A 21525-nucleotide genomic window follows, 5' to 3' on the forward strand; every position below is an offset into this window, starting at 1 on the left:
AATTTAGTATTGGTAATCAAATTCTGTGCCTGTGTTAAAGTGTCTTAATATGTATTATAATGTTAAACAAGCAAGGATTCCTAATCTGTAAACAAGAATAGCTATGTTGTATTACAAAAGAACACATTTTAAACTCAATCCCATATTTTGAATAGTTTATAAATAAGTGTTTTACATATATTCATCAATATTGCTCAAATCTAGGGTCATATTTTATCTGCCTCTTGCTCATTGAAATACCTTTTTGATTTTGCAATCACAGTATTGTTACTATAATATTGAAAACACTTTCAGTTTTTATTAGGTTTAAGATGATCTGTTCAACCGAAAGATAAATCAGACTTTTCTAATTTAATTGAATCGCAGGACGACTTAATGAAAATAATTTTTTATTTGAGAATGAGGAAAGCAAGGCACTGCTGAGATTTGAGCTCAGGATCTCCTGTTTACTAGATAGGCGCTTTAACCAGCTAAGCCACAGCACCCTCTTGAAAATTCTTTAAGGAACAGTTTGCCATATGGTGTTCAAGAGAAACCTGAGTTTTTCACTTTCATAATCATTTCTCAGTTCAGAAAACGCTCTACTCAACTACTTTAGACGAGGATACTGATCCTATTCATAAACACCTCATTGATATATTGCTTATTCTGTTCATAAATGTTTTAATTATGCCTTCTTTAAGAATGCATTACTTGAATTCAACTCTAGAATGATTTTTTATCTCTATTTTGCTCTTTGTCACTCTTTTTTCCCTTTTTCATTCAAAGCATTACTTTGAAAATCTTCACAATACCACGTTTTTTTGTTTTTCAATTTAAGATGACCCATTCTAATGTTCACAGAACAACACTATTCTTTTTAAAATGTATTAAACATTTGCGTGATGAAAATTATTTTTACATATAAGGACCAATAATAAGGTGCTGCTGAGATTTGAACTCAGGATTTCCTGTTTACGAGACAGGCGATTTAACCACTTAGCCACAGCACCTATTTTAGTGATACAGAAGGGATCATTAATTTAGTATTGGTGATCAAATTCTGTGCCTGTGTTAAAGTGTCTTAATATGTATTCTAATGTTAAACAAGCAAGGATTCCTAATCTGTAAACAAGAATAGCTATGTTGTATTACAAAAGAACACATTTTAAACTCAATCCCATATTTTGAATAGTTCATAAATAAGTGTTTTACATATATTCATCAATATTGCTCAAATCTAGGGTTATATTTCATCTGCCTCTTGCTCATTGAAATACCTTTTTGATTTTGCAATCCCAGTATTGTTACTATAATATTGAAAACACTTTCAGTTTTTATTAGGTTTAAGATGATCTGTTCAACCGAAAGATAAATCAGACTTTTCTAATTTAATTGAATCGCAGGACGAATTAATGAAAATAGTTTTTTATTTAAGAATGAGGAAAGCAAGGCACTGCTGAGATTTGAACTCAGGATCTCCTGTTCACTAGACAAGCACTTTAACCAGCTAAGCCACAGCACCCTCTTGAAAATGCTTTAAGGAACAGTTTGCCATATGGTGTTCAAGAGAATCCTGAGTTTTTCACTTTCATAATCATTTCTCAGTTCAGAAAACGCTCTACTCAACTATTTTAGACGAGGATACTGATCCTATTGATAAACACCTCATTGATATATTGCTTATCCTGTTCATAAATGTGTTAATTATGCCTTCTTTAAGAATGCATTACTTGATTTCAACTCTAGAATGATTTTTTATCTCTATTTTGCTCTTTGTCACTCTTTTTTCCCTTTTTCATTCAATGCATTACTTTGAAAATCTTCACAATACCACGTTTGTTAGTTTTACAATTTAAGATGACCCATTCTAATGTTCACAGAACAACACTTTTCTTTTTAAAATGTATTAAACATTTGCGTGATGAAAATTATTTTTACATGTAAGGACCAATAATAAGGTACTGCTGAGATTTAAACTCAGGATTTCCTGTTTACGAGACAGGCGCTTTAACCACTTAGCCACAGCACCTATTTTAGTGATACAGAAGGGATCATTAATTTAGTATTGGTAATCAAATTCTGTGCCTGTGTTAAAGTGTCTTAATATGTATTCTAATGTTAAACAAGCAAGGATTCCTAATCTGTAAACAAGAATAGCTATGTTGTATTACAAAAGAACACATTTTAAACTCAATCCCATATTTTGAATAGTTTATAAATAAGTGTTTTACATATATTCATCAATATTGCTCAAATCTAGGGTCATATTTTATCTGCCTCTTGCTCATTGAAATACCTTTTTGATTTTGCAATCACAGTATTGTTACTATAATATTGAAAACACTTTCAGTTTTTATTAGGTTTAAGATGATCTGTTCAACCGAAAGATAAATCAGACTTTTCTAATTTAATTGAATCGCAGGACGACTTAATGAAAATAATTTTTTATTTGAGAATGAGGAAAGCAAGGCACTGCTGAGATTTGAGCTCAGGATCTCCTGTTTACTAGATAGGCGCTTTAACCAGCTAAGCCACAGCACCCTCTTGAAAATGCTTTAAGGAACAGTTTGCCATATGGTGTTCAAGAGAAACCTGAGTTTTTCACTTTCATAATCATTTCTCAGTTCAGAAAACGCACTACTCAAATAGTTTAGACGAGGATACTGATCCTATTGATAAACACCTCATTGATATATTGCTTATCCTGTTCATAAATGTTTTACTTATGCCTTCTTTAAGAATGCATTACTTGATTTCAACTCTAGAATGATTTTTCATCTCTATTTTGCTCTTTGTCACTCTTTTTTCCCTTTTTCATTCAAAGCATTACTTTGAAAATCTTCACAATACCACGTTTTTTTGTTTTTCAATTTAAGATGACCCATTCTAATGTTCACAGAACAACACTTTTCTTTTTAAAATGTCTTAAACATTTGCGTGATGAAAATTATTTTTACATGTAAGGACCAATAATAAGGTGCTGCTGAGATTTGAACTCAGGATTTCCTGTTTACGAGACAGGCGCTTTAACCACTTAGCCACAGCACCTATTTTAGTGATACAGAAGGGATCATTAATTTAGTATTGGTAATCAAATTCTGTGCCTGTGTTAAAGTGTCTTAATATGTATTCTAATGTTAAACAAGCAAGGATTCCTAATCTGTAAACAAGAATAGCTATGTTGTATTACAAAAGAACACATTTTAAACTCAATCCCATATTTTGAATAGTTTATAAATAAGTGTTTTACATATATTCATCAATATTGCTCAAATCTAGGGTCATATTTCATCTGCCTCTTGCTCATTGAAATACCTTTTTGATTTTGCAATCACAGTATTGTTACTATAATATTGAAAACACTTTCAGTTTTTATTAGGTTTAAGATGATCTGTTCAACCGAAAGATAAATCAGACTTTTCTAATTTAATTGAATCGCAGGACGACTTAATGAAAATAATTTTTTATTTAAGAATGAGGAAAGCAAGGCACTGCTGAGGTTTGAACTCAGGATCTCCTGTTTACTAGATAGGCGCTTTAACCAGCTAAGCCACAGCACCCTCTTGAAAATGCTTTAAGGAACAGTTTGCCATATGGTGTTCAAGAGAAACCTGAGTTTTTCACTTTCATAATCATTTCTCAGTTCAGAAAACGCACTACTCAAATAGTTTAGACGAGGATACTGATCCTATTCATAAACACCTCATTGATATATTGCTTATCCTGTTCATAAATGTTTTAATTATGCCTTCTTTAAGAATGCATTACTTGAATTCAACTCTAGAATAATTTTTTATCTCTATTTTGCTCTTTGTCACTCTTTTTTCCCTTTTTCATTCAAAGCATTACTTTGAAAATCTTCACAATACCACGTTTTTTTGTTTTTCAATTTAAGATGACCCATTCTAATGTTCACAGAACAACACTTTTCTTTTTAAAATGTATTAAACATTTGCGTGCTGAAAATTATTTTTACATGTAGGGACCAATAATAAGGTGCTGCTGAGATTTGAACTCAGGATTTCCTGTTTACGAGACAGGCACTTTAACCACTTTGCCACAGCACCTAGTTTAGTGATGCAAAAGGGATCATTAATATAGTATTGGTGATCAAATTCTGTGCCTGTGTTAAAGTGTCTTAATATGTATTCTAATGTTAAACAAGCAAGGATTCCTAATCTGTAAACAAGAATAGCTATGTTGTATTACAAAAGAACACATTTTAAACTCAATCCCATATTTTGAATAGCTCATAAATAAGTGTTTTACATATATTCATCAATATTGCTAAAATCTAGGGTTATATTTCATCTGCCTCTTGCTCATTGAAATACCTTTTTGATTTTTGCAATCACAGTATTGTTACTATAACATTGAAAACACTTTCAGTTTTTATTAGGTTTAAGATGATCTGTTCAACCGAAAGATAAATCAGACTTTTCTAATTGAATTGAATCGCAGGACGACTTAATGAAAATAGTTTTTTATATAAGAATGAGGAAAGCAAGGCACTGCTGAGATTTGAACTCAGGATCTCCTGTTTACTAGACAGGCACTTTAACTAGCTAAGCCACAGCACCCTCTTGAAAATGCTTTAAGGAACAGTTTGCCATATGGTGTTCAAGAGAATCCTGAGTTTTTCACTTTCATAATCATTTCTCAGTTCAGAAAACGCTCTACTCAACTACTTTAGACGAGGATACTGATCCTATTCATAAACACCTCATTGATATATTGCTTATCTTGTTCATAAATGTTTTAATCATGCCTTCTTTAAGAATGCATTACTTGAATTCAACTCTAGAATGATTTTTTATCTCTATTTTGCTCTTTGTCACTCTTTTTTCCCTTTTTCATTCGAAACATTACTTTGAAAATCTTCACAACACCACGTTTTTTTGTTTTTCAATTTAAGATGACCCATTCTAATGTTCAAAGAACAATACTTTTCTTTTTAAAACGCATTAAACATTTGCGTGATGAAAATTATTTTTACATGTAAGGACCAATAATAAGGTGCTGCTGACATTTGAACTCAGGATTTCCTGTTTACGAGACAGGCGCTTTAACCACTTAGCAACAGCACCTATTTTAGTGATACAGAAGGGATCATTAATTTAGTATTGGTGATCAAATTCTGTGCCTGTGTTAAAGTGTCTTAATATGTATTCTAATGTTAAACAAGCAAGGATTCCTAATCTGTAAACAAGAATAGCTATGTTGTATTACAAAAGAACACATTTTAAACTCAATCCCATATTTTGAATAGTTCATAAATAAGTGTTTTACATATATTCATCAATATTGCTCAAATCTGGGGTTATATTTCATCTGCCTCTTGCTCATTGAAATACCTTTTTGATTTTGCAATCACAGTATTGTTACTATAATATTGAAAACACTTTCAGTTTTTATTAGGTTTAAGATGATCTGTTCAACTGAAAGATAAATCAGACTTTTCTAATTGAATTGAATCGCAGGATGACTTAATGAAAATAGTTTTTTATATAAGAATGAGGAAAGCAAGGCACTGCTGAGATTTGAACTCAGGATCTCCTGTTTACTAGACAGGCGCTTTAACCAGCTAAGCCACAGCACCCTCTTGAAAATGCTTTATGGAACAGTTTGCCATATGGTGTTCAAGAGAATCCTGAGTTTTTCACTTTCATAATCATTTCTCAGTTCAGAAAACGCTCTACTCAACTACTTTAGACGAGGATACTGATCCTATTCATAAACACCTCATTGATATATTGCTTATCTTGTTCATAAATGTTTTAATCATGCCTTCTTTAAGAATGCATTACTTGAATTCAACTCTAGAATGATTTTGTATCTCTATTTTGCTCTTTGTCACTCTTTTTTCCCTTTTTCATTCAAAACATTACTTTGAAAATCTTCACAAAACCACGTTTTTTTGTTTTTCAATTTAAGATGACCCATTCTAATGTTCACAGAACAATACTTTTCTTTTTAAAATGTATTTAACATTTGCGTGATGAAAATTATTTTTACATGTAAGGACCAATAATAAGGTGCTGCTGAGATTTGAACTCAGGATTTCCTGTTTACGAGACAGGCGCTTTAACCACTTAGCAACAGCACCTATTTTAGTGATTCAGAAGGGATCATTAATTTAGTATTGGTGATCAAATTCTGTGCCTGTGTTAAAGTGTCTTAATATGTATTCCAATGTTAAACAAGCAAGGATTCCTAATCTGTAAACAAGAAAAGCTATGTTGTATTACAAAAGAACACATTTTAAACTCAATCCCATATTTTGAATAGTTCATAAATAAGTGTTTTACATATATTCATCAATATTGCTCAAATCTTGGGTTATATTTCATCTGCCTCTTGCTCATTGAAATACCTTTTTGATTTTTGCAATCACAGTATTGTTACTATAATATTGAAAACACTTTCACTTTTTATTAGGCTTAAGATGATCTGTTCAACCGAAAGATAAATCAGACTTTTCTAATTTAATTGAATCGCAGGACGACTTAATGAAAATAATTTTTTATTTAAGAATGAGGAAAGCAAGGCACTGCTGAGATTTGAACTCAGGATCTCCTGTTTACTAGACAGGCGCTTTAACCTGCTAAGCCACAGCACCCTCTTGAAAAAGTTTTAAGGAACAGTTTGCCATATGGTGTTCAAGAGAAACCTGAGTTTTTCACTTTCATAATCATTTCTCAGTTCAGAAAACACACTACTCAAATAGTTTAGACGAGGATACTGATCCTATTGATAAACACCTCATTGATATATTGCTTATCCTGTTCATAAATGTTTTAATTATGCCTTCTTTAAGAATGCATTACTTGAATTCAACTCTAGAATGATTTTTTATCTCTATTTTGCTCTTTGTCACTCTTTTTTCCCTTTTTCATTCAAAGCATTACTTTGAAAATCTTCACAATACCATGTTTTTTTGTTTTTCAATTTAAGATGACCCATTCTAATGTTCACAGAACAACACTTTTCTTTTTAAATGTATTAAACATTTGCGTGACGAAAATTATTTTTACATGTAAGGACCAATAATAAGGTGCTGCTGAGATTTGAACTCAGGATTTCCTGTTTACAAGATAAGGCGCTTTAACCACTTAGCCACAGCACCTATTTTAGTGATACAGAAGGGATCATTAATTTAGTATTGGTGATCAAATTCTGTGCCTGTGTTAAAGTGTCTTAATATGTATTCTAATGTTAAACAAGCAAGGATTCCTAATCTGTAAACACGAATAGCTATGTTGTATTACAAAAGAACACATTTTAAACTCAATCCCATATTTTGAATAGTTCATAAATAAGTATTTTACATATATTAATCAATATTGCTCAAATCTAGGGTTATATTTCATCTGCCTCTTGCTCATTGAAATACCTTTTTGATTTTTGCAATCACAGTATTGTTACTATAATATTGAAAACACTTTCAGTTTTTATTAGGTTTAAGATGATCTGTTCAACCGAAAGATAAATCAGACTTTTCTAATTTAATTGAATCGCAGGACGAATTAATGAAAATAGTTTTTTATTTAAGAATGAGGAAAGCAAGGCACTGCTGAGATTTGAACTCAGGATCTCCTGTTTACTAGACAGGCGCTTTAACCAGCTAAGCGACAGCACCCTCTTGAAAATGCTTTAAGGAACAGTTTGCCATATGGTGTTCAAGAGAATCCTGAGTTTTTCACTTTCATAATCATTTCTCAGTTCAGAAAACGCTCTACTCAACTACTTTAGATGAGGATACTGATCCTATTGATAACCACCTCATTGATATATTGCTTATCCTGTTCATAAATGTTTTAATCATGCCTTCTTTAAGAATGCATTACTTGATTTCAACTCTAGAATGATTTTTTATCTCTCTTTTGCTCTTTGTCACTCTTTTTTCCCTTTTTCATTCAAAGCATTACTTTGAAAATCTTCACAATACCACGTTTTTTTGTTTTTCAATTTAAGATGACCCATTCTAATGTTCACAGAACAACACTATTCATTTTAAAATGTATTAAACATTTGCGTGATGAAAATTATTTTTACATATAAGGACCAATAATAAGGTGCTGCTGAGATTTGAACTCAGGATTTCCTGTTTACAAGACAGGCGATTTAACCACTTAGCCACAGCACCTATTTTAGTGATACAGAAGGGATCATTAATTTAGTATTGGTGATCAAATTCTGTGCCTGTGTTAAAGTGTCTTAATATGTATTCTTTTTGATAAACAAGTTTTTATTGTTTTTAAGTGCAACAAAAAACAGTGAGCCTTTCAGACCAACCGTATACATTAATCCCATCTGGGAATCAAACCCTTTCACCGCCCCCCCACCCCCGAACCACCTCTCCCTTTCGCCCCACCCCACCCTACCAATCACAATACATTCCCTAACCATTTCCCCCAAACCCTCCAGGCTTAATATGTATTCTAATGTTAAACAAGCAAGGATTCCTAATCTGTAAACAAGAATAGCTATGTTGTATTACAAAAGAACACATTTTAAACTCAATCCCATATTTTGAATAGTTCATAAATAAGTGTTTTACATATATTCATCAATATTGCTCAAATCTAGGGTTATATTTCATCTGCCTCTTGCTCATTGAAATACCTTTTTGATTTTTGCAATCACAGTATTGTTACTATAATATTGAAAACACTTTCAGTTTTTATTAGGTTTAAGATGATCTGTTCAACGGAAAGATAAATCAGACTTTTCTAATTGAATTGAATCACAGGACGACTTAATGAAAATAGTTTTTTATATAAGAATGAGGAAAGCAAGGCACTGCTGAGATTTGAACTCAGGATCTCCTGTTTACTAGACGGGCGCTTTAACCAGCTAAGCCACAGCACCCTCTTGAAAATGTTTTAAGGAACAGTTTGCCATATGGTGTTCAAGAGAATCCTGAGTTTTTCACTTTCATAATCATTTCTCAGTTCAGAAAACGCTCTACTCAACTACTTTAGACGAGGATACTGATCCTATTGATAAACACCTCATGAATATATTGCTTATCTTGTTCATACATGTTTTAATCATGCCTTCTTTAAGAATGCATTACTTGAATTCAACTCTAGAATGATTTTTTATCTCTATTTTGCTCTTTGTCACTCTTTTTTCCTTTTTTCATTCAAAACATTACTTTGAAAATCTTCACAAAACCACGTTTTTTTGTTTTTCAATTTAAGATGACCCATTCTAATGTTCACAGAACAATACTTTTCTTTTTAAAATGTATTTAACATTTGCGTGATGAAAATTATTTTTACATGTAAGGACCAATAATAAGGTGCTGCTGAGATTTGAACTCAGGATTTCCTGTTTACGAGACAGGCGCTTTAACCACTTAGCAACAGCACCTATTTTAGTGATACAGAAGGGATCATTAATTTAGTATTGGTGATCAAATTCTGTGCCTGTGTTAAAGTGTCTTAATATGTATTCTAATGTTAAAAAAGCAAGGATTCCTAATCTGTAAACAAGAAAAGCTATGTTGTATTACAAAAGAACACATTTTAAACTCAATCCCATATTTTGAATAGTTCATAAATAAGTGTTTTACATATATTAATCAATATTGCTCAAATCTAGGGTTATATTTCATCTGCCTCTTGCTCATTGAAATACCTTTTTGATTTTTGCAATCACAGTATTGTTACTATAATATTGAAAACACTTTCAGTTTTTATTAGGTTTAAGATGATCTGTTCAACCGAAAGATAAATCAGACTTTTCTAATTTAATTGAATCGCAGGACGACTTAATGAAAATAATTTTTTATTTAAGAATGAGGAAAGCAAGGCACTGCTGAGATTTGAACTCAGGATCTCCTGTTTACTAGACAGGCGCTTTAACCAGCTAAGCCACAGCACCCTCTTGAAAAAGTTTTAAGGAACAGTTTGCCATATGGTGTTCAAGAGAAACCTGAGTTTTTCACTTTCATAATCATTTCTCAGTTCAGAAAACGCTCTACTCAACTACTTTAGACGAGGATACTGATCCTATTGATAAACACCTCATTGATATATTGCTTATCCTGTTCATAAATGTTTTAATTATGCCTTCTTTAAGAATGCATTACTTGATTTCAACTCTAGAATGATTTTTTATCTCTATTTTGCTCTTTGTTACTCTTTTTTCCCTTTTTCATTCAAAGCATTACTTTGAAAATCTTCACAATACCACGTTTGTTAGTTTTTCAATTTAAGATGACCCATTCTAAGGTTCACAGAACAACACTTTTCTTTTTAAAATGTATTAAACATTTGCGTGATGAAAATTATTTTTACATGTTAGGACCAATAATAAGGTGCTGCTGAGATTTGAACTCAGGATTTCCTGTTTACGAGACAGGTGCTTTAACCACTTAGCCACAGCACCCTATTTTAGTGATACAGAAGGGATCATTAATTTAGTATTGGTGATCAAATTCTGTGCCTGTGTTAAAGTGTCTTAATATGTATTCTAATGTTAAACAAGCAAGGATTTCTAATCTGTAAACAAGAATACCTATGTTGTATTAAAAAAGAACACATTTTAAACTCAATCCCATATTTTGAATAGTTTATAAATAAGTGTTTTACAAATATTCATCAATATTGCTCAAATCTAGGGTCATATTTCATCTGCCTCTTGCTCATTGAAATACCTTTTTAAATTTGCAATCACAGTATTGTTACTATAATATTGAAAACACTTTCAGTTTTTATTAGGTTTAATATGATCTGTTCAACCGAAAGATAAATCAGACTTTTCTAATTTAATTGAATCGCAGGATGACTTAATGAAAATAATTTTTTATTTAAGAATGAGGAAAGCAAGGCACTGCTGAGATTTGAACTCAGGATCTCCTGTTTACTAGACAGGCGCTTTAACAAGCTAAGCCACAGCACCCTCTTGAAAATGCTTTCAGGAACAGTTTGCCATATGGTGTTCAAGAGACTCCTGAATTTTTCACTTTCATAATCATTTCTCAGTTCAGAAAACGCTCTACTCAACTACTTTAGATGAGGATACTGATCCTATTCATAAACACCTCATTGATATATTGCTTATCCTGTTCATAAATGTTTTAATTATGCCTTCTTTAAGAATGCATTACTTGAATTCAACTCTAGAATGATTTTTTATCTCTATTTTGCTCTTTGTCACTCTTTTTTCCCTTTTTCATTCAAAGTATTACTTTGAAAATCTTCACAATACCACGTTTTTTTGTTTTTCAATTTAAGATGACGCATTCTAATGTTCACAGAACAATACTTTTCTTTTTAAAATGTATTAAACATTTGCGTGATGAAAATTATTTTTACATGTAAGGACCAATAATAAGGTGCTGCTGAGATTTGAACTCAGGATTTCCTGTTTACGAGAAAGGCGCTTTAACCACTTAGCCACAGCACCTACTGTAGTTATATAGAAGGGATCATTAATTTAGTATTGGTGATCAAATTCTATGCCTGTGTTAAAGTGTCTTAATATGTATTCTAATGTTAAACAAGCAAGGATTCCTAATCTGTAAACAAGAATAGCTATGTTGTATTACAAAAGAACACATTTTAAACCCAATCCCATATTTTGAATAGTTCATAAATAAGTGTTTTACATATATTCATCAATATTGCTCAAATCTAGGGTTATATTTCATCTGCCTCTTGCTCATTGAAATACCTTTTTGATTTTTGCAATCACAGTATTGTTACTATAATATTGAAAACACGTTCAGTTTTTATTAGGTTTAAGATGATCTGTTCAACCGAAAGATAAATCAGACTTTTCTAATTTAATTGAATCGCAGGACGACTTAATGAAAATAATTTTTTATTTAAGAATGAGGAAAGCAAGGCACTGCTGAGATTTGAACTCAGGATCTCCTGTTTACTAGACAAGCGCTTTAACCAGCTAAGCCACAGCACCCTTTTGAAAATGCTTTAAGGAACAGTTTGCCATATGGTGTTCAAGAGAAACCTGAGTTTTTCACTTTCATAATCATTTCTCAGTTCAGAAAACGCACTACTCAAATAGTTTAGACGAGGATACTGATCCTATTGATAAACACCTCATTGATATATTGCTTATCCTGTTCATAAATGTTTTAATTATGCCTACTTTAAGAATGCATTACTTGAATTCAACTCTAGAATGATTTTTTATCTCTATTTTGCTCTTTGTCACTCTTTTTTCCCTTTTTCATTCAAAGCATTACTTTGAAAATCTTCACAATACCATGTTTTTTTGTTTTTCAATTTAAGATGACCCATTCTAATGTTCACAGAACAACACTTTTCTTTTTAAATGTATTAAACATTTGCGTGACGAAAATTATTTTTACATGTAAGGACCAATAATAAGGTGCTGCTGAGAATTGAACTCAGGATTTCCTGTTTACGAGACAGGCGCTTTAACCACTTAGCCACAGCACCTATTTTAGTGATACAGAAGGGATCATTAATTTAGTATTGGTGATCAAATTCTGTGCCTGTGTTAAAGTGTCTTAATATGTATTCTAATGTTAAACAAGCATAGATTCCTAATCTGTAAACACAAATAGCTATGTTGTATTACAAAAGAACACATTTTAAACTCAATCCCATATTTTGAATAGTTCATAAATAAGTGTTTTACATATATTAATCAATATTGCTCAAATCTAGGGTTATATTTCATCTGCCTCTTGCTCATTGAAATACCTTTTTGATTTTGCAATCACGGTATTGTTACTATAATATTGAAAACACTTTCAGTTTTTATTAGGTTTAAGATGATCTGTTCAACCGAAAGATAAATCAGACTTTTCTAATTTAATTGAATCGCAGGACGAATTAATGAAAATAGTTTTTTATTTAAGAATGAGGAAAGCAAGGCACTGCTGAGATTTGAACTCAGGATCTCCAGTTTACTAGACAGGCGCTTTAACCAGCTAAGCCACAGCACCCTCTTGAAAATGCTTTAAGGAACAGTTTGCCATATGGTGTTCAAGAGACTCCTGAGTTTTTCACTTTCATAATCATTTCTCAGTTCAGAAAACGCTCTACTCAACTACTTTAGACGAGGATACTGATCCTATTGATAAACATCTCATTGATATATTGCTTATCCTGTTCATAAATGTTTTAATTATGCCTTCTTTAAGAATGCATTACTTGATTTCAACTCTAGAATGATTTTTTATCTCTATTTTGCTCTTTGTCACTCTTTTTTCCGTTTTTCATTCAAAGCATTACTTTGAAAATCTTCACAATACCATGTTTTTTAGTTTTTCAATTTAAGATGACCCATTCTAATGTTTACAGAACAACACTTTTCTTTTTAAAATGTATTAAACATTTGCGTGATGAAAATTATTTTTACATGTAAGGACCAATAATAAGGTGCTGCTGAGAATTGAAGTCAGGATTTCCTGTTTACGAGACAGGCGCTTTAACCACTTAGCCACAGCACCTATTTTAGTGATACAGAAGGGATCATTAATTTAGTATTGGTGATCAAATTCTGTGCCTGTGTTAAAGTGTCTTAATATGTATTCTAATGTTAAACAAGCATGGATTCCTAATCTGTAAACACGAATAGCTATGTTGTATTACAAAAGAACACATTTTAAACTCAATCCCATATTTTGAATAGTTCATAAATAAGTGTTTTACATATATTAATCAATATTGCTCAAATCTAGGGTTATATTTCATCTGCCTCTTGCTCATTGAAATACCTTTTTGATTTTTGCAATCACAGTATTGTTACTATAATATTGAAAACACTTTCAGTTTTTATTAGGTTTAAGATGATCTGTTCAACCGAAAGATAAATCAGACTTTTCTAATTTAATTGAATCGCAGGACGAATTAATGAAAATAGTTTTTTATTTAAGAATGAGGAAAGCAAGGCACTGCTGAGATTTGAACTCAGGATCTCCTGTTTACTAGACAGGCGCTTTAACCAGCTAAGCAACAGCACCCTCTTGAAAATGATTTAGGAACAGTTTGCCATATGGTGTTCAAGAGAATCCTGAGTTTTTCACTTTCATAATCATTTCTCAGTTCAGAAAACGCTCTACTCAACTACTTTAGACGAGGATACTGATCCTATTGATAAACACCTCATTGATATATTGCTTATCCTGTTCATAAATGTTTTAATTATGCCTTCTTTAAGAATGCATTACTTGATTTCAACTCTAGAATGATTTTTTATCTCTCTTTTGCTCTTTGTCACTCTTTTTTCCCTTTTTCATTCAAAGCATTACTTTGAAAATCTTCACAATACCACGTTTTTTTGTTTTTCAATTTAAGATGACCCATTCTAATGTTCACAGAACAACACTTTTCTTTTTAAAATGTATTAAACATTTGCGTGATGAAAATTATTTTTACATGTAAGGACCAATAATAAGGTGCTGCTGAGATTTGAACTCAGGATCTCCTGTTTACTAGACAAGCGCTTTAACCAGCTAAGCCACAGCACCCTCTTGAAAATGCTTTAAGGAACAGTTTGCCATATGGTGTTCAAGAGACTCCTGAATTTTTCACTTTCATTATGATTTCTCAGTTCAGAAAACGCTCTACTCAACTACTTTAGACGAGGATACTGATCCTATTGATAAACACCTCATTGATATATTGCTTATCCTGTTCATACATGTTTTAATTATGCCTTCTTTAAGAATGCATTACTTGATTTCAACTCTAGAATGAATTTTTATCTCTATTTTGCTCTTTGTCACTCTTTTTTCCATTTTTCATTTAAAGCATTACTTTGAAAATCTTCACAATACCATGTTTTTTAGTTTTTCAATTTAAGATGACCCATTCTAATGTTCACAGAACAACACTTTTCTTTTTAAAATGTATTAAACATTTGCGTGATGAAAATTATTTTTACATGTAAGGACCAATGATAAGGTGCTGCTGAGATTTGAACTCGGGATTTCCTGTTTACGAGACAGGCGCTTTAACCACTTAGCCACAGCACCTATTTTAGTGATACAGAAGGGATCATTAATTTAGTATTGGTGATCAAATTCTGTGCCTGTGTTAAAGTGTCTTAATATGTATTCTAATGTTAAACAAGCAAGGATTCCTAATCTGTAAACAAGAATAGCTATGTTGTATTAAAAAAGAACACATTTTAAACTCAATCCCATATTTTGAATAGTTTATAAATAAGTGTTTTACATATATTCATCAATATTGCTCAAATCTAGGGTCATATTTCATCTGCCTCTTGCTCATTGAAATACCTTTTTAATTTCGCAATCACAGTATTGTTACTATAATATTGAAAACACTTTCAGTTTTTATTAGGTTTAAGATGATCTGTTCAACCGAAAGATAAATCAGACTTTTCTAATTTAATTGAATCGCAGGACGAATTAATGAAAATAGTTTTTTATTTAAGAATGAGGAAAGCAAGGCAATGCTGAGATTTGAACTCAGGATCTTCTGTTTACTAGACAGGCACTTTAACCAGCTAAGCCACAGCACCCTCTTTAAAATGCTTTAAGGAACAGTTTGCCATATGGTGTTCAAGAGAAACCTGAGTTTTTCACTTTCATAATCATTTCTCAGTTCAGAAAACGCTCTACTCAACTACTTTAGACGAGGATACTGATCCTATTCATAAACACCTCATTGATATATTGCTTATCCTGTTCATAAATGTTTTAATTATGCCTTCTTTAAGAATGCATTACTTGAATTCAACTCTAGAATGATTTTTTATCTCTATTTTGCTCTTTGTCACTCTTTTTTCCCTTTTTCATTCAAAGCATTACTTTGAAAATCTTCACAATACCACGTTTTTTTGTTTTTCAATTTAAGATGACCTATTCTAATGTTCACAGAACAACACTATTCTTTTTAAAATGTATTAAACATTTGCGTGATGAAAATTACTTTTACATGTAAGGACCAATAATAAGGTGCTGCTGAGATTTGAACTCAGGATTTCCTGTTTACGAGACAGGCGCTTTAACCACTGAGCCACAGCACCTATTTTAGTGATACAGAAGAGATCATTAATTTAGTATTGGTGATCAAATTCTGTGCCTGTGTTAAAGTGTCTTAATATGTATTCTAATGTTAAACAAGCAAGGATTCCTAATCTGTAAACAAGAATAGCTATGTTGTATTACAAAAGAACACATTTTAAACTCAATCCCATATTTTGAATAGTTCATAAATAAGTGTTTTACATACATTCATCAATATTGCTCAAATCTAGGGTTATATTTCATCTGCCTCTTGCTCATTGAAATACCTTTTTGATTTTGCAATCCCAGTATTGTTAATATAATATTGAAAACACTTTCAGTTTTTATTAGGTTTAAGATGATCTGTTCAACCGAAAGATAAATCAGACTTTTCTAGTTTAATTGAATCGCAGGACGAATTAATGAAAATAGTTTTTTATTTAAGAATGAGGAAAGCAAGGCACTGCTGAGATTTGAACTCAGGATCTCCTGTTTACTAGACAAGCACTTTAACCAGCTAAGCCACAGCACCCTCTTGAAAATGCTTTAAGGAACAGTTTGCCATATGATGTTCAAGAGAATCCTGAGTTTTTCACTTTCATAATCATTTCTCAGTTCAGAAAACGCTCTACTCAACTATTTTAGACGAGGATACTGATCCTATTGATAAACACCTCATTGATATATTGCTTATCCTGTTCATAAATGTTTTAATTATGCCTTCTTTAAGAATGCATTACTTGATTTCAACTCTAGAATGATTTTTTATCTCTATTTTGCTCTTTGTCACTCTTTTTTCCCTTTTTCATTCAAAGCATTACTTTGAAAATCTTCACAATACCACGTTTGTTAGTTTTACAATTTAAGATGACCCATTCTAATGTTCACAGAACAACACTTTTCTTTTTAAAATGTATTAAACATTTGCGTGATGAAAATTATTTTTACATGTAAGGACCAATAATAAGGTGCTGCTGAGATTTAAACTCAGGATTTCCTGTTTACGAGACAGGCGCTTTAACCACTTATCCACAGCACCTATTTTAGTGATACAGAAGGGATCATTAATTTAGTATTGGTAATCAAATTCTGTGCCTGTGTTAAAGTGTCTTAATATGTATTCAAATGTTAAACAAGCAAAGATTCCTAATCTGTAAACAAGAATAGCTATGTTGTATTACAAAAGAACACATTTTAAACTCAATCCCATATTTTGAATAGTTCATAAATAAGTGTTTTACATATATTCATCAATATTGCTCAAATCTAGGGTTATATTTCATCTGCCTCTTGCTCATTGAAATACCTTTTTGATTTTTGCAATCACAGTATTGTTACTATAATATTGAAAACACTTTCAGTTATTATTAGGTTTAAGATGATCTGTTCAACCGAAAGATAAATCAGACTTTTCTAATTTAATTGAATCGCAGGACGACTTAATGAAAAGAATTTTTTATTTAAGAATGAGGAAAGCAAGGCACTGCTGAGATTTGAACTCAGGATCTCCTGTTTACTAAACAGGCGCTTTAACCAGCTAAGCCACAGCACCCTCTTGAAAATGCTTTCAGGAACAGTTTGCCATATGGTGTTCAAGAGACTCCTGAATGTTTCACTTTCATAATCATTTCTCAGTTCAGAAAACGCTCTACTCAACTACTTTAGACGAGGATACTGATCCTATTCATAAACACCTCATTGATATATTGCTTATCCTGTTCATAAATGTTTTAATTATGCCTTCTTTAAGAATGCATTACTTGAATTCAACTCTAGAATGATTTTTTATCTCTATTTTGCTCTTTGTCACTCTTTTTTCCCTTTTTCATTCAAAGCATTACTTTGAAAATCTTCACAATACCACGTTTTTTTGTTTTTCAATTTAAGATGACCCATTCTAATGTTCACAGAACAACACTTTTCTTTTTAAAATGTATTAAACATTTGAGTGATGAAAATTATTTTTACATGTAAGGACCAATAATAAGGTGCTACTGAGATATGAACTCAGGATTTCCTGTTTACGAGACAGGTGCTTTAACCACTTAGCCACAGCACCTATTTTAGTGATACAGAAGGGATCATTAATTTAGTATTGGTGATCAAATTCTGTGCCTGTGTTAAAGTGTCTTAATATGTATTCTAATGTTAAACAAGCAAGGATTCCTAATCTGTAAACAAGAATAGCTATGTTGTATTACAAAAGAACACATTTTAAACTCAATCCCATATTTTGAATAGTTCATAAATAAGTGTTTTACATATATTCATCAATATTGCTCAAATCTAGGGTTATATTTCATCTGCCTCTTGCTCATTGAAATACCTTTTTGATTTTTGCAATCACAGTATTGTTACTATAATATTGAAAACACGTTCAGTTTTTATTAGGTTTAAGATGATCTGTTCAACCGAAAGATAAATCAGACTTTTCTAATTTAATTGAATCGCAGGACGACTTAATGAAAATAATTTTTTATTTAAGAATGAGGAAAGCAAGGCACTACTGAGATTTGAACTCAGGATCTCCTGTTTACTAGACAAGCGCTTTAACCAGCTAAGCCACAGCACCCTTTTGAAAATGTTTCAAGGAACAGTTTGCCATATGGTGTTCAAGAGACTCCTGAGTTTTTCACTTTCATAATCATTTCTCAGTTCAGAAAACACTCTACTCAACTACTTTAGACGAGGATACTGATCCTATTGATAAACATCTCATTGATATATTGCTTATCCTGTTCATAAATGTTTTAATTATGCCTTCTTTAAGAATGCATTACTTGATTTCAACTCTAGAATGATTTTTTATCTCTATTTTGCTCTTTGTCACTCTTTTTTCCGTTTTTCATTCAAAGCATTACTTTGAAAATCTTCACAATACCATGTTTTTTAGTTTTTCAATTTAAGATGACCCATTCTAATGTTCACAGAACAACACTTTTCTTTTTAAAATGTATTAAACATTTGCGTGATGAAAATTATTTTTACATGTAAGGACCAATAATAAGGTGCTGCTGAGATTTGAACTCAGGATTTCCTGTTTACGGGACAGGCGCTTTAACCACTTAGCCACAGCACCTATTTTAGTGATACAGAAGGGATCATTAATTTAGTATTAGTGATCAAATTCTGTGCCTGTGTTAAAGTGTCTTAATATGTATTCTAATGTTAAACAAGCAAGGATTCCTAATCTGTAAACAAGAATAGCTATGTTGTATTAAAAAAGAACACATTTTAAACTCAATCCCATATTTTGAATAGTTTATAAATAAGTGTTTTACATATTTTTATCAATATTGCTCAAATCTAGGGTCATATTTCATCTGCCTCTTGCTCATTGAAATACCTTTTTAATTTTGCAATCACAGTATTGTTACTATAATATTGAAAACACTTTGAATTTTTATTAGGTTTAAGATGATCTGTTCAACCGAAAGATTAATCAGACTTTTCTAATTTAATTGAATCGCAGGACAACTTAATGAAAATAATTTTTTATTTAAGAATGAGGAAAGCAAGGCACTGCTGAGATTTGAACTCAGGATCTCCTGTTTACTAGACAGGCGCTTTAACCAGCTAAGCCACAGCACCCTCTTGAAAATGCTTTAAGGAACAGTTTGCCATATGGTGTTCAAGAGAAACCTGAGTTTTTCACTTTCATAATCATTTCTCAATTCATAAAACGCACTACTCAAATAGTTTAGACGAGGATACTGATCCTATTGATAAACACCTCATTGATATATTGCTTATCCTGTTCATAAATGTTTTAATTATGCTTTCTTTAAGAATGCATTACTTGAATTCAACTCTAGAATGATTTTTTATCTCTATTTTGCTCTTTGTCACTCTTTTTTCCCTTTTTCATTCAAAGCATTACTTTGAAAATCTTCACAATACCATATTGTTTTGTTTTTCAATTTAAGATGACCCATTCTAATGTTCACAGAACAACACTTTATTTTTTAAATGTATTAAACATTTGCGTGACGAAAATTATTTTTACATGTAAGGACCAATAATAAGGTGCTGCTGAGAATTGAACTCAGGATTTCCTGTTTACGAGACAGGCGCTTTAACCACTTAGCCACAGCACCTATTTTAGTGATACAGAAGGGATCATTAATTTAGTATTGGTGATCAAATTCTGTGCCTGTGTTAAAGTGTCTTAATATGTATTCTAATGTTAAACAAGCATGGATTCCTAATCTGTAAACACGAATAGCTATGTTGTATTACAAAAGAACACATTTTAAACTCAATCCCATATTTTGAATAGTTCATAAATAAGTGTTTTACATATATTAATCAATATTGCTCAAATCTAGGGTTATATTTCATCTGCCTCTTGCTCATTGAAATACCTTTTTGATTTTTGCAATCACAGTATTGTTACTATAATATTGAAAAAACTTTCAGTTTTTATTAGGTTTAAGATGATCTGTTCAACCGAAAGATAAATCAGACTTTTCTAATTTAATTGAATCGCAGGACGAATTAATGAAAATAGTTTTTTATTTAAGAATGAGGAAAGCAAGGCACTGCTGAGATTTGAACTCAGGATCTCCTGTTTACTAGACAGGCGCTTTAACCAGCTAAGCGACAGCACCCTCTTGAAAATGGTTTAAGGAACAGTTTGCCATATGGTGTTCAAGAGAATCCTGAGTTTTTCACTTTCATAATCATTTCTCAGTTCAGAAAACGCTCTACTCAACTACTTTAGACGAGGATACTGATCCTATTGATAAACACCTCATTGATATATTGCTTATCCTGTTCATAAATGTTTTAATTATGCCTTCTTTAAGAATGCATTACTTGATTTCAACTCTAGAATGATTTTTTATCTCTCTTTTGCTCTTTGTCACTCTTTTTTCCCTTTTTCATTCAAAGCATTACTTTGAAAATCTTCACAATACCACGTTATTTAGTTTTTCAATTTAAGATGACCCATTCTAATGTTCACAGAACAACACTTTTCTTTTTAAAATATATTAAACATTTGCGTGATGAAAATTATTTTTACATGTAAGGACCAATAATAAGGTGCTGCTGAGATTTGAACTCAGGATTTCCTGTTTACGAGACAGGCGCTTTAACCACTTAGCCACAGCACCTAATTTAGTGATACAGAAGGGATCATTAATTTAGTATTGGTGATCAAATTCTGTGCCTGTGTTAAAGTGTCTTAATATGTATTCTAATGTTAAACAAGCAAGGATTCCTAATCTGTAAACAAGAATAGCTATGTTGTATTAAAAAAGAACACATTTTAAACTCAATCCCATATTTTGAATAGTTCATAAATAAGTGTTTTACATATATTCATCAATATTGCTCAAATCTAGGGTTATATTTCATCTGCCTCTTGCTCATTGAAATACCTTTTTGATTTTTGCAATCACGGTATTGTTACCATAATATTGAAAACACTTTCAGTTTTTATTAGGTTTAAGATGATCTGTTCAACCGAAAAATAAATCAGACTTTTCTAATTTAATTGAATCGCAGGACGAATTAATGAAAATAGTTTTTTATTTAAGAATGAGGAAAGCAAGGCA

General features: G+C 31.5%; 18 non-coding genes across 18 annotated transcripts; all 18 read right to left on the minus strand.

Moving 5' to 3' along the window:
- Positions 1-919: 919 nt before the first annotated feature.
- TRNAT-CGU (transfer RNA threonine (anticodon CGU)) lies at positions 920-992 on the minus strand. Its single transcript has one exon. It is a non-coding gene; the product is annotated as a tRNA-Thr (tRNA).
- A 946-nt stretch (positions 993-1938) lies between these two features.
- TRNAT-CGU (transfer RNA threonine (anticodon CGU)) lies at positions 1939-2011 on the minus strand. The gene has a single exon. It is a non-coding gene; the product is annotated as a tRNA-Thr (tRNA).
- Positions 2012-2957: 946 nt separating this feature from the next.
- Positions 2958-3030, minus strand: TRNAT-CGU (transfer RNA threonine (anticodon CGU)). The gene has a single exon. It is a non-coding gene; the product is annotated as a tRNA-Thr (tRNA).
- Positions 3031-5507: 2477 nt separating this feature from the next.
- Positions 5508-5581, minus strand: TRNAT-AGU (transfer RNA threonine (anticodon AGU)). Its single transcript has one exon. It is a non-coding gene; the product is annotated as a tRNA-Thr (tRNA).
- A 434-nt stretch (positions 5582-6015) lies between these two features.
- On the minus strand, positions 6016-6088 carry TRNAT-CGU (transfer RNA threonine (anticodon CGU)). The gene has a single exon. It is a non-coding gene; the product is annotated as a tRNA-Thr (tRNA).
- A 3199-nt stretch (positions 6089-9287) lies between these two features.
- On the minus strand, positions 9288-9360 carry TRNAT-CGU (transfer RNA threonine (anticodon CGU)). Its single transcript has one exon. It is a non-coding gene; the product is annotated as a tRNA-Thr (tRNA).
- Positions 9361-9799: 439 nt separating this feature from the next.
- TRNAT-AGU (transfer RNA threonine (anticodon AGU)) lies at positions 9800-9873 on the minus strand. The gene has a single exon. It is a non-coding gene; the product is annotated as a tRNA-Thr (tRNA).
- A 434-nt stretch (positions 9874-10307) lies between these two features.
- TRNAT-CGU (transfer RNA threonine (anticodon CGU)) lies at positions 10308-10380 on the minus strand. The gene has a single exon. It is a non-coding gene; the product is annotated as a tRNA-Thr (tRNA).
- Positions 10381-12346: 1966 nt separating this feature from the next.
- TRNAT-CGU (transfer RNA threonine (anticodon CGU)) lies at positions 12347-12419 on the minus strand. Its single transcript has one exon. It is a non-coding gene; the product is annotated as a tRNA-Thr (tRNA).
- Positions 12420-13365: 946 nt separating this feature from the next.
- Positions 13366-13438, minus strand: TRNAT-CGU (transfer RNA threonine (anticodon CGU)). Its single transcript has one exon. It is a non-coding gene; the product is annotated as a tRNA-Thr (tRNA).
- A 946-nt stretch (positions 13439-14384) lies between these two features.
- On the minus strand, positions 14385-14458 carry TRNAT-AGU (transfer RNA threonine (anticodon AGU)). Its single transcript has one exon. It is a non-coding gene; the product is annotated as a tRNA-Thr (tRNA).
- Positions 14459-14892: 434 nt separating this feature from the next.
- Positions 14893-14965, minus strand: TRNAT-CGU (transfer RNA threonine (anticodon CGU)). The gene has a single exon. It is a non-coding gene; the product is annotated as a tRNA-Thr (tRNA).
- A 946-nt stretch (positions 14966-15911) lies between these two features.
- On the minus strand, positions 15912-15984 carry TRNAT-CGU (transfer RNA threonine (anticodon CGU)). The gene has a single exon. It is a non-coding gene; the product is annotated as a tRNA-Thr (tRNA).
- A 1458-nt stretch (positions 15985-17442) lies between these two features.
- TRNAT-AGU (transfer RNA threonine (anticodon AGU)) lies at positions 17443-17516 on the minus strand. Its single transcript has one exon. It is a non-coding gene; the product is annotated as a tRNA-Thr (tRNA).
- A 1454-nt stretch (positions 17517-18970) lies between these two features.
- TRNAT-CGU (transfer RNA threonine (anticodon CGU)) lies at positions 18971-19043 on the minus strand. The gene has a single exon. It is a non-coding gene; the product is annotated as a tRNA-Thr (tRNA).
- A 438-nt stretch (positions 19044-19481) lies between these two features.
- TRNAT-AGU (transfer RNA threonine (anticodon AGU)) lies at positions 19482-19555 on the minus strand. Its single transcript has one exon. It is a non-coding gene; the product is annotated as a tRNA-Thr (tRNA).
- Positions 19556-19988: 433 nt separating this feature from the next.
- Positions 19989-20061, minus strand: TRNAT-CGU (transfer RNA threonine (anticodon CGU)). The gene has a single exon. It is a non-coding gene; the product is annotated as a tRNA-Thr (tRNA).
- A 947-nt stretch (positions 20062-21008) lies between these two features.
- On the minus strand, positions 21009-21081 carry TRNAT-CGU (transfer RNA threonine (anticodon CGU)). Its single transcript has one exon. It is a non-coding gene; the product is annotated as a tRNA-Thr (tRNA).
- Positions 21082-21525: the final 444 nt, after the last annotated feature.

Source organism: Triturus cristatus, chromosome 8 (assembly GCF_964204655.1).
Source record: "Triturus cristatus chromosome 8, aTriCri1.1, whole genome shotgun sequence".
Classification (NCBI taxonomy): Eukaryota; Metazoa; Chordata; class Amphibia; order Caudata; family Salamandridae; genus Triturus; species Triturus cristatus.